This window comes from Schistocerca americana, chromosome 6 (assembly GCF_021461395.2).
Source record: "Schistocerca americana isolate TAMUIC-IGC-003095 chromosome 6, iqSchAmer2.1, whole genome shotgun sequence".
In the NCBI taxonomy this organism is placed as follows: Eukaryota; Metazoa; Arthropoda; class Insecta; order Orthoptera; family Acrididae; genus Schistocerca; species Schistocerca americana.
The window spans coordinates 559,015,114-559,027,153 of NC_060124.1; the positions used below are offsets into that span (position 1 = coordinate 559,015,114).

A 12,040-nucleotide genomic window follows, 5' to 3' on the forward strand; every position below is an offset into this window, starting at 1 on the left:
GTAATTTAAATATTGGAAATATTGGAACAGTAACTTACAACCTCCCTCTTCTAGAACCTCTAAGTCCCAGTTTATTCCCAGGTGGTCCAAAGAAATAGCTTAGGTAATTAAATAGAGAAAATGGCCCCTTGAACACTGTAGAAGACTCCCCTTGACTATCAGCTTATGATTCAAATGGAAAAATAGTGAAAGCATAGTATCTTAAACAATAGAAAAAGTTACAAGTCTTCAATGACTGCATGTACCACAAACTACTCAATTGTGCACAGATTAAGGCACATAAATAGATAAATACTCCTCGCCAGCTAAGATCAATTAAATGACAATGATAGTCAATGAAGTCCTCTTGAGTGATCGCCATGAAGTCACTGAACTCCTAAAAATTCATTATGCAGAAATTTGTCAGATTTCATATGTCACTGAACTTTAGTAGGATGTAATAACTCTTTCTTCTGCACCTTGAATTTAGAAACATACAACACTCTTTATATTAATTCAGGATTTAACAGCACAATAGCAAAACACAGAGGGACGTTACTAGGGGCAGAATGATACAATACAAGATGCTCCCACACCTCTCTAACAATAGGAAATCAGGAATACTATCAATATTGAACAAGATATGGCAAGAATGAATTTTTCCTACTTAATGGAAGGAAAGTAAAATTATACCAGTTTTAAATCCTAGCAGAAACACTCACAGTATCGACAGCTACAATTATTGAGTGGTTAAGTTAGTGGCAGCACTGTGCAAATTATTGGACTGGGTGGTTAATAAAACCATTCCAACAACTCTAATATAGACATTTACCATCACTTCTTCGTGGCTAATTCCAGCGGGCCTGATCCACTGTTGATCACCTTCTGTAATGGGGATTTGCAGTCGAAGAGCTTTTTGTGCATCATTTACACAATACTGCATTATTTATGGGCTTACAAAAGGCTTGTGACCCTACATGGAGGCAACACATCCTTATCACTGCCCAAATCTGTCTTCCATTGGCATTGGATCAGTCCTTAACAATCTATGTGAACAAGAAAATAGAATAACCCAGTAGTCTGTTTCAAGTACTGCCCTTTTCACCATTGCAATTAACAAAATTGTGAATGGTACAGATCCTAATGTTTTATTGGTGCTGCATGTCAATGATCTGTGCATCTATTACAGCTCCACATCACTCTGTTCCTTTGAATGTCATATCCAAATGGCTTAATGTAGAACACTGCAATGGGTTAAAAATCTGAGGCACTGTATGTCATTGGTAAAGTCCCTGTTTTTGGATTTTTGTTAATCCAGGTATTTTCACCCAGAGTCAGGCTATGCTCTAACATCTGGATTTGTTTCCTGGTCTTACTGCTAGATAGAAAGCTAACTGCAGTGCCACAAATCAAGCAGCTAAAGACTACTTGTACACAGAAACTTAACTCATTATGCTCCCTATAAATACCTCCTGGGGAGCAGATAGAACTGTTCTCATTAAATTCTATAAATCACTCACCTTAACCCAACTAGATAATGGGAGCATCACACGATTTATTTGCACAATATATTTATTTGTGATTAGATTCTGCATATCACGTCAGAGCTTTCTGTGTGAGCCCGACGGACAACCCTCCTAATGTAGGTGGGTGTTCATATCTTGAAGATGTGGTGTAAACAATTCATAATTAATTATATGATTAAAATAAATAGAATGTCAGAACGACCTAGTTATTCAGTGTTCTTCTATAACCTCAACATCTGTTAATATTATAATCATCTGATATGGTATGTTTCAGTGAGGTTTGCCAACAGCTCTCTTTTACCCTGGTCTAGTGATGAACAAAAATGAGAGCTTGAAGGAATCAAACATTTTTGAGAACTAAAAGAAACCTAGTACACATTAGAATACTTCATAAAGTACAGCAGACTGACTCTTTCTCCTTTTTCTTCTTCTTTTTTATTCCATTGTCAGCTTGGACATTTGCACCTCTTTATATACGAGGGTCACTCCAAAAGAAATGCACACTATTTTTTTTTTTTTTAAACCCATCTTTTATTCTACATGTTTGATAGTTTTACAGTGTGTAGATACATCCTTTAGGAACAATATTTTCATTTCTCCACGTAATTTCCATCCCTCTCAACTGCCTTACACCATCTTGGAACGAGCGCCTGTATACCCGCACAGTAAAATTCTGGACCAACCTGTTGGAGCCAGTGTTTGGCAGCGTTCACAAGGGAGTCGTCATCTTCAAACCTTGTTCCACGAAGAGAGTCTTTCAGTTTCCCAAAGAGATGATAGTCACATGGAGTCAGGTCAGGACTGTAAAACGGGTGTTTCAGTGTTGTCCATCCGAATTTTGTGATCGCTTCCATGGTTTTTTGACTGACATGTGGCCGTACATTGTCGTGCAATAGTAAAACATACTGCTTTTGCTGATGTGGTTGAACACTACTCAGTCGAGCTTGAAGTTTCTTCAGTGTTGTCACATATGCATCAGAATTTATGGTGGTTCCACTTGGCATGATGTCCACAAGCAAGAGTCCTTTGGAATCGAAAAACACCATAGCCATAACTTTTCCAGCAGAAGGTGTGCTTTTGAATTTTTTTTTCTTGGGTGAATTTGCATGATGCCACCCCATTGATTGCCTCTTCGTCTCTGGTGAAAAATGATGGAGCCATGTTTCATCACCTGTCACACTTCTTCTAAGAAATTCATCTCCACCATTCTCGTACTGTTCCAAAAGTTTGCTGCATACCGTTTCTCTTGTTTCTTTGTGAGCCACTGTCAACATCCTGGGAATCCACCTGGCGCAAACCTTTTTTAACGCCAACACTTTCAGTATTCTGCAAACACTTCCTTCCCCAATCCCAACATAGCGTGACAATTCGTTCACTGTGATGCATCTGTCAGCAGACACCAATTCGTTAACTCTCTGCACATTGTCTGGAGTGTGTACAGTACGAGGCCTGCCACTGCGAGGACAATCCTCAATATTGGCGTGCCCGCTTTCATCACATAACCTGCTTGCCCACCGACTAAATGTACTGCAATCGACAGCAGCATCTCAATACACCTTTTCCAACCTCTTGTGGATATTTCCCATTGTCTCGTTTTCACAGCACAGGAATTCTATGACAGCATGTTGCTTCTGAAGAACGTCAAGTGTAGCAGCCATCTTGAAGACATGCTGTGATGGCAACACTCACGGTAACAGGTTGAACTAAGTTTGAAAACAAGTGGGAAGGATGTATCTACACACTAAAACTTTCACACATGCAGAATGAAAACTGTATTTTTGGAAAAATAGTGTGCATTTCTTTTGGAGTGACCTTCATAGTTAAAAGGAGGGTCCAGATGTTACAGTGCTATAAATAAGGTTGAAATTATACTAAATTAGTATTAGTGTTCAGTGAAAGAAAAATCTTAATTCTTTTGTGTGAGTGCTGTTATAATCGGTCTCCATTCTTTTCAATATGTGGTGCAATGTTATAATTTAACTCCATTGTTTTCAAGATGTTCTACAAAGCTATAATTAATAAACACATCTTCCACATTCAAAATTATGTTTTTACATTGTGATTATGTCAGCTTCACCTTGAAAATTGTGAAGTGCATTTCAGTAAATTGCAGATACTTTTCTGTAATTGATCTTACTAAACAAGTTGTATGTAATAGCTGAGGTATTTGTAGACAAGTTTAAGATACTGTGCCAAGAACTTGTATGGACTTGGTTCTAATTAATAGATTTATCTCTCTGTGTGTAAGAAGATTAATGATTTCTCAGAACATAATGAGGTGAAAAAAATGTCTTGCATTTCAGTTCCGTATAACAGATTCTAAATATTTATAGAATGTTCTATTCCACTAAAATTTGAGATAAATTTCATCAGCCATATTATCACTAGCAACCCTGAAAATTGTGTATTTGACACTAATATCAGCCATTTTCAATACATGCAAGCCTTTTCATGTTGCTACCCCTTCCCCACCACTCCCACATAAGTGTTTGAGTGCAGTCTTGTCCTCTTAGTGTTCTTGTTCAAATTGGTAAATAGTGTGCCAACTATTATTCTAAACCTAAGCAGAGTATACAGGCTGATATTTTCCACTGTGTACAAATCCTACGGACTGATCAATGAGAGGATATGGAACAAAAAAGGTCAGATTAACTTATGTCCAGAAATGCATGGTTTTCATGCTAGAGACCATTTATTCAATCATAAATTGTTACAGAGATTGCGTTGTACCGTGCGGCCACAGTTACAGTATGTATTGAAAATGGTTTCCCTGTTCCTCAGTGCATGCGTGTACTCACCGTAACATGTTCTGTCTCACATGATCACATTGGTCAGGCTGCATCTGAACAGCTTGAAAGGCAGCATGAATATGCTGCTCCAGTGTCTCCACATCTGGAATGGGCTCTGCAGACACGATACTTTCAAGATAGCCCCATAACCAGAAATTGCATGGATTGATATCCGGTGAATAAGCAGGCCATGCAACTGGACACCCTCATCCAATCCATCGACCAGGGAAGACATGATTGAGATGCGTCTAGATGTTAACGGCGAAGTGGGCTGGAGCACCATCGTGTAGCAACCACATAACCCTTGGAATCATGAATGGCACTTCTTCCAGCATGTGATGCAAAGTCATCTGCTAAAAACACCAATAGTTCCGGCATGTTAGGTGACATGGAAGGAAGACTGGTCCTAAAATATGGTTGTCAATTATCCCTACTCACACATTCTGGCTGCACCATGCTGACGATTCACTGTCGCCATACCATGGTGGCCCTGCATGATATCCCACAGGTGATCATTATAAAAGTTGAAGATACCGCTTCGCGTGAAGGTGACCTCAAAATCCCAGAATCATGATTGCCTGATGGAGAAATGAGTGATAAAAGTGCTCTGATGTGGAAAATGTGTCACTAGTAAGTCCTGCACACACTGTAAATGATAAGGGTGGTAACAGTTTTCATGGAAAATGTTCCACATGGTCATCTGGCCTACCCTGTACTGGTGGGTCAACTGCCTGGTACCGACAGGGCGGTCTCCATCAACAGTGTTAATCACATTTTCCTCCAAGGGTGGTGTCTGAACATTTTGGGTACATCCTTCATGATTTGCTGCTTCCCAAAAGAGTCCTGTCTCAGACAAACAGTGAAACAGTGTTGCAAACATTGAATGCTGTAGTAGTTTTTGGTGGGGATAATTCTCCTTATATAACCTTGCTGCCCGCCATGTGCTGCCGTTTGCTTTTCTATGAGTAAACACCATGTCAGCAATCTCTGAATTCCAATGTGGAACCATTGTGTACAATGCTTATCACATCCACTGCAAGGTGAGGCAGCAAGAGAAGTGAATTGGACATACTGCCAATTGCTATGGCAGGAGAGGCCACTAGGACGACATCTGAGGAACAGTACCACTCTCTAAGAGGAAACCATGGATATGTAACTGTGGCTGCATGGTACCGTGCATACTACCCTGCAGTCTCTGTCACAATGTCTGATTGAACAAATGGTCTGTAAGCATAGAAACCGTGCATCTGGACATAAGTTCATTAGACCTTCTTTGTTCCATATCATCTCATTGGTCAGTCCCTGCAGTTTGCACACAGTGGAAAAAATCACTCTGTATATGCATACATTCATTTGAATCTGCACTTTATTCCGAAATCCCCCATCAAATGTTATGTGTTATTTTGAGCAGAATTTATCTTGAATTGTAAATAGTGCATCAAATTGAAATCTGAGTTGATTGATACTATCATTCCAATATGTGTAAAGGAGATGTTGAGTTGCATATAGGCACAACAAAAAGACTGCTATATATGTAATCTTTTGACCAGAAGGTCTTCTTCCAAAATAGACAATGTATACACATGCATTCACATAAATGCAACTCTCACACTCATGACCACTGTCACTAGCTGCCAGGGACAGTCTGGCCTTGGCCACATCATGTTTCATAGCCATGTGTGCTACACCACTGCTTGTAGTTATGTTGAACAGTCCACCATGAAACTCCCCCTGCGGGTTCGGGGGTAAGAATAGGCCCGCGGTATTCCTGCCTGTCGTAAGAGGCGACTAAAAGGAGTCTCAAACGTTTCGGCCTGCTGTGCTGGTGCCCTCTTGGGTTTGACCTCCTTTTTTTTCCCCAAATTTCCGTTGTTAGTGCGTGCCATTTGGGGAAGGACGCCTTACATGGTGTTTTTCTATTGGTCTATCATGCACCGCCATCTTGCATGTTCCTTATTGTCGTGTGGCGGATTTACACCCAACGTCTTCTGGGTTACCTCCTTCTCGTCTTGTGCGCAATCCCCTTCTTAGCACCCACGACAACTGTGGACCCTTTCAACACCTAAAATCCAGCACGGTAGCCAGTCTGTTGTGGTGGCGTCATGTACCCTCTTGGTGGTAGCCCCCTGACCACACAGGGATCGCACTGCAGATGCCAGAGCTGTTTCCTCCCCATGCATGCCAAGGAGTATGTGCCCATCTTGTCTGGAGCACGGGGACTCTGGGCAATGGGATATCGGCCAGGTACCCGTTGTTTTGGCTGGGTGGCGCCCTTGGGGAGAGCCCTCGTTCGGAGTAAGTGGCATCTGAGCGGATGTGGCGCAATGAAGCGCAATAAATCACACCAAGCTGGTGGTCGCACGGCCACCAGCGTCTCTAAGCGAGGCAGAGTAGACTTTGATGCTGCGCAATATGACCCTCAGTCGTTCCCCTCGTTGGCTGCGCCATGGGAGGGACGTAGATCTAGTGCCAAGCGGGAGCCTTATGTACCGCAATACCTTGTCTGCAGCAGGACTGATGGTGACTCCTTTCTTAAGACGAAGCCTCTGTTTTTTGTGGAACACCTGGAGGATAAGTTTGGGGAAGTGGCGGGGTTGTCTAAAATGAGGAATGGGTCCATCCTCCTCAAGACGTCTTCCCCAGCCCAGTCACGAGCGTTGCTCTTTTGTGATAAGCTGGGTGACGTCCCTGTTACCGTCACTCCCCACAGTAGCTTAAATATGGTCCAGGGGATTATTTACCATCGTGACCTCTTGTTACAATCCGATGACGAGCTGAGAGCCGACTTAGAACGACGTGGAGTGCATTTTGTCCGTCGTGTACATCGAGGACCCAAGAATAACAGGATGGCCACCGGTGCCTTTATCTTGGCCTTCGAGGGTGATGTCTTGCCCGAGAAGGTCAAGGTAATGGTTTACCGTTGTGACGTCAAGCCCTACGTCCCTCCCCCGATGCAGTGCTTCCAGTGCTGGAAGTTTGGGCACATGTCCTCCCGTTGCCCATCCAGCGCCACATGTCGAGATTGCGGATGCCCCTCTCATCCCGATTCTCCATGTGCGCCTCCGCCTGTCTGTGTCAACTGTGGGGAACACCACTCTCCATGCTCGCCAGATTGCCCCGTTCTTCATAAGGAGCGGAAGATAATGGAATTTAAGACCCTGGACCGGCTTACTTATCGAGAGGCAAAACTGAAATTTGAAAGGTTGTATCCTGCTTCCCTTCGAACATCTTATAATGCAGCCACGTCATCGTCGCCCTCGCGAGTGGCGGTTGTCGCCTCCTCTGTGCCGCCTTCAGTGGGCCCTCGGGGCCATGCCTCTCTGTCTGCCCCCCTCATGTCTGGGGGCACGCCTTCCTCTGTTGCCCCTTAGCCATTGGGGGCAAACCCTCTTCTGTTGCTCCCCCCACGCTTACTTTGGGAGTGACGTCTGCTCAAAAACTGAGGGGCTCGATCCCTCCCCCTCCTTCTCCACCGGCGTTGCCTCTGCCGGTTCCTCTCTCGCAGAAGGGGTCCCTCGGGGCTCTCCCTTCCTCCGTTTCTTCTCCTACCCAGCCGGATGTTAGCCAGTGGCTGAAGGTTCCGCCACCTGCTGGTCGTAGGGCTTCTGCGTTGTCGTCAGCCTCCGACGCTCCTTCAGAGAAGCTCTCCCAGCCCTCTCACCCTAAGGGCAGACGCGAGAAGAAGGAACGAAATGTGTCCAAAAAGAAGGACGTTCCGGTGGTTTCAGCGCCGCCTGCTGTACATAGTCCTGGCTCCGGGGATGAGGTGGAGATCCTCGCCTCTGCCGCGGATCTCGCCCTCACAGAACCCTCGGGGGCCTTTCCTATGGCCTCAGCTGACTCTCCCCCGGTGGCAGCAGTTGTCTCTGAGGCGCCGCCTGCCCCTTAGTCGCCTTCACGCCCTCCCAGTCCCTTACTGCTTCCATTCTCCAGTGGAATTGCGGCGGTTATTTCCGCCACCTGCCTGAGCTCTGGATGCTTCTGAGTGTTTCCCCTGTCCTCTGCATTGCTCTGCAGGAAACATGGTTTCCAGCAATGCGGACCCCCGCCCTTCGTGGTTATCAGGGATACTATAAGAACCGTGTTGCCTGTCAACAAGCATCAGGTGGGGTTTGCCTCGTTGTTCACCACGCTGTCTGTAGCTCGCCAGTATCCCTTCTGACGCCTTTAGAGGCCGTCGCTGTCAGGGTTGAGCTCTCACCAGCCATTACTGTTTGCTCTGTTTACATTCCTCCGGATGGGGAGCTCCCCCGACATGTCTTGGCTGCGCTGCTGGCTCAGCTCCCGCCACCATTGCTGCTTCTGGGCGATTTCAATGCCCACAACGCTCTATGGGGTGGGACTGTCTCCAATGACTGCGGTCGTGCCGTGGAGCATGTGTTGGCTCAGCTTGACCTTAGCCTCTTGAACACCGGTGATCCCACGCATTTCAGTGTGGCCCATGGCTAGTTCTCGGCCATCGATCTCTCTCTTTGCAGCCCCGGGCTTGTCCCATCCCTCCACTGGAGGGTGCATCCTGACCTGTGTGGTAGTGACCATTTTCCCATCTATTTGTCACTGCCCCAGTGTCATTCTTCTGGGCGCCTGCCCCGCTGGGCTCTCCACAGGGCTGACTGGCCGGCTTTTACTTCCGCTGCAACCATTGAGTCTCCCCCACAGGGTGACATTGACGAGGTGGTCCGTGTCTTAACCACGTCAATCATTTCGGCAGCCGAGGCTGCCATCCCCCGCTCTTCTGGACTCCCTCGGAGGAAGACTGTCCCCTGGTGGTCGCCGGAGATTGCTGAGGCTATTCGCGACCATAGGCGGGCTCTCCAGCGTCATAGGCGGCAACCGTCTCTAGAGACCCTCATCGCCTTTAAGAGGCTCCGTGCCTTGGCCCGTCGCCTTATCGCACGGCATAAGCAGGAGTGCTGGGAGAGGTATGTCTCATCCTTGGTCTCCCGTGTCTCCCCCTCGCTCGTGTGGTCCCGGATCTGGCGGATTTATGGATACCAGACCCCTATGGGTGTCCCTGGGACGCTGCCGCCATTGCTGAACACCTTGCTGCGCACTTTGCTCAGAACTCTGTGATGGCCACTTATCCCCCCGCCTTTCGCTCTCTAAAGGAGCGATCCGAGCAGACGCCGTTATCATTCCACACGCGTCATTCTGAAAAATACAATACTCCTTTCAACGAGAGGGAAGTCCTCGCTGCTCTCGCCGACTGCCCTGATACGGCACCAGGACCAGACTGCATCCAAGCGCAGATGCTGAAGCATCTCTCCCGGGACTGCCACACACACATCCTCACCATCTTCAACCGCATTTGGAGCGAGGGCGTGTTCCCGTCGCAATGGCGAGAGGGTCTTATTGTCCCCATCTTGAAGCCCGGTGCGGACCCACTGGTGGTGGACAGCTATCGTCCCATTACCCTCACCAACATTTTGTCCAAATTGCTCGAACATATGGTGGGGCGGCGTTTGTGTTGGGTCCTTGAGTCGCGCGGTCCCCTCGCTCCATCCCAGGGTGGCTTCCGTCGGGGCCGGTCTGCTGCGGACAATTTGGTGCGGCTGAAATCTGCTATCCGTATGGCCTTGGCCCGACGTCAGCATCTTGTTGCTGTATTTTTTGATCTGCGGAAGGCGTATGACACCACATGGAGGCATCACATCCTTGCTACGTTGCATGAGTGGGGTCTTCGTGGTCAGCTCCCGGCTTTTCTTCAAACCTTTTTATTGCGCCGCTCTGTCTGGGTGCAAGTGGGTGCCGCCTCTAATTCGTCTTATATACAGGAAAATGGGGTCCTGCAGGGCTCGGTGTTGAGCGTCTCCTCATTTCTAGTGGCCATTAATGGTCTGGCTGCAGCCGTGGGGTCGTCGGTGTCTCCTTCTTTGTATGCCGATGACTTCTGCATCTCCTTTAGCTCCACGACTACAGGAGTTGCCAAACGCAGGCTGCAAGTTGCCGTTCGCGAGGCAGCATCATGGGCTCTGACTCATGGTTTTCAGTTCTCTGCAGCCAAGACTCGAGTTATGCACTTCTGCAGGCGTCGGACGGTCCACCCTCATCCTGAACTTTACCTCGACGGCCACCTGCTTGGAATGGTGGACACTTGCCGCTTCTTGGGACTCGTGATTGATGCCCGGCTCACATGGGTTCCTCATATTACTCAGCTGAAGCAAAAATGCTGGCGGCACCTCAACGCCCTCCGCTGCCTTAGCCACACGTCTTGAGGTGCAGATCGCTGCACGCTGCTGTGATTGTACAGAGCCCTTGTGCAGTCCCGGCTTGATTATGGGAGCCTGGCCTATGGGTCTGCATCACCCTTATACACCACTGTGGGGTTCGGCTTGCCACTGGCGCTTTTCATACGAGCCCCGTGGATAGTCTACTGGTGGAGGCCGGGGTTCCCCCACTGCGTATTCGCTGCCATCGACTGCTCGCCGACTATGCTGTCCACGTGCATTGCTCACCGGGCCATCCCAATCATCGCCTGCTATTCCCTGCCATGGTCCTCCATCTGCCCGAATGGCGACCTAGGTCTGGGCTTTCCATAGCTGTCCGCGTCCAGTCCCTGCTGTCTGAACTGGGGTCATTCCCTCTTCTGCCTCCCTTCCGGGTCTGTGCACCTACGCCTCCCTGGTGTTTGCCCCAGCTGTCCGTCCGTCTGGACTTGGCACAGGGACCCAAGGACTCGGTTCCGCCTGTGGCCCTCCATTGTCGTTTTCTTGCGCTCCTCGGGCTGTGAGACTGTCTTCACTGATGGTTTCCTGGTTGATGGTCGCACTGCCTACACTTTTGCTCATGCTGCCCATGTTGAACAGCGCTCCTTGCCGGCTGGCTGCAGTATTTTTACTGCAGAGCTGGTGGCCATATTGCCCGCGCTCTTGAGCATATGCGTTCCTGCTCAGATACGTCCATCGTCATCTGCAGTGACTCCCTGAGCAGCCTCCAGGCCATCGACCGCTGCTATACCTCTTCTCCTCTGGTGTCGTCTATTCAGGAGTCTGTTTCCGCCATTACCCGCTCTGGTCGTTCGGTGGTCTTTATTTGGACGCCAGGTCACGTTGGCATCCCGGGGAGCGAACTTGTCGACAGGCTGGCCAAAGGGGCGATCGACGCCCCAGCTTTGGAAATCGGCCTCACGGCTCTCGATCAGCAGCTGGTGTTGCGCCATAAGGTGCTTGGGATGTGGACTGCTGAGTGGCGTGGCATGACATCCCTGAAGAAACTGCGGGCTGTCAAGGAGACGACCGATGTGTGGCGCTCCTCCCTGCGGGCTTCTCGCAGGGACTCTGTAATCCTGTGTCGGCTCCGCATCGGCCATACCTACCTGACGCACGGCCATCTTTTGCGTCAGGAGGATACGCCCCTGTGTCGGTGTGGGTTCCGGCTGACGGTCGCCCACATTTTGCTGGAGTGTCCCCGACTGCGCACCCTCCGGCAGTCTTTTAATCTCCCAGGCACTTTGCCTTTGGTTTTATGTGACGATGCCTCCATGGCTGACAACGTTTTAAATTTTATCCATGGCAGTACTTTTTATGGTTCAATTTAGGGCGGTCCTGCACCTTTCCCTTTCTGTGTCTTTTGTCCTCACGTCTCTCCATATTTGTTGCGTTTTTGGTGTGTCGTCGGATGGTTGACTCTTTCCCTTTTTTTTGTTCTTGTGGTCAGTCAACCAGTCTCCGGCCGTCTTATTTTCTTCTGTTCCTTTCTGTCTGGTGTTCCTCTGTACTCTTCTTGTCTGTAGTGTTTGTTGCTGCA

General features: G+C 48.0%; 1 protein-coding gene across 1 annotated transcript in view; it reads left to right on the top strand.

The window, feature by feature from the left end:
- LOC124619441 (caseinolytic peptidase B protein homolog) overlaps positions 1-12,040 on the top strand; it is an 88,307-nt gene that overhangs the window by 22,450 nt on the left and 53,817 nt on the right. The window lies entirely within an intron of this gene.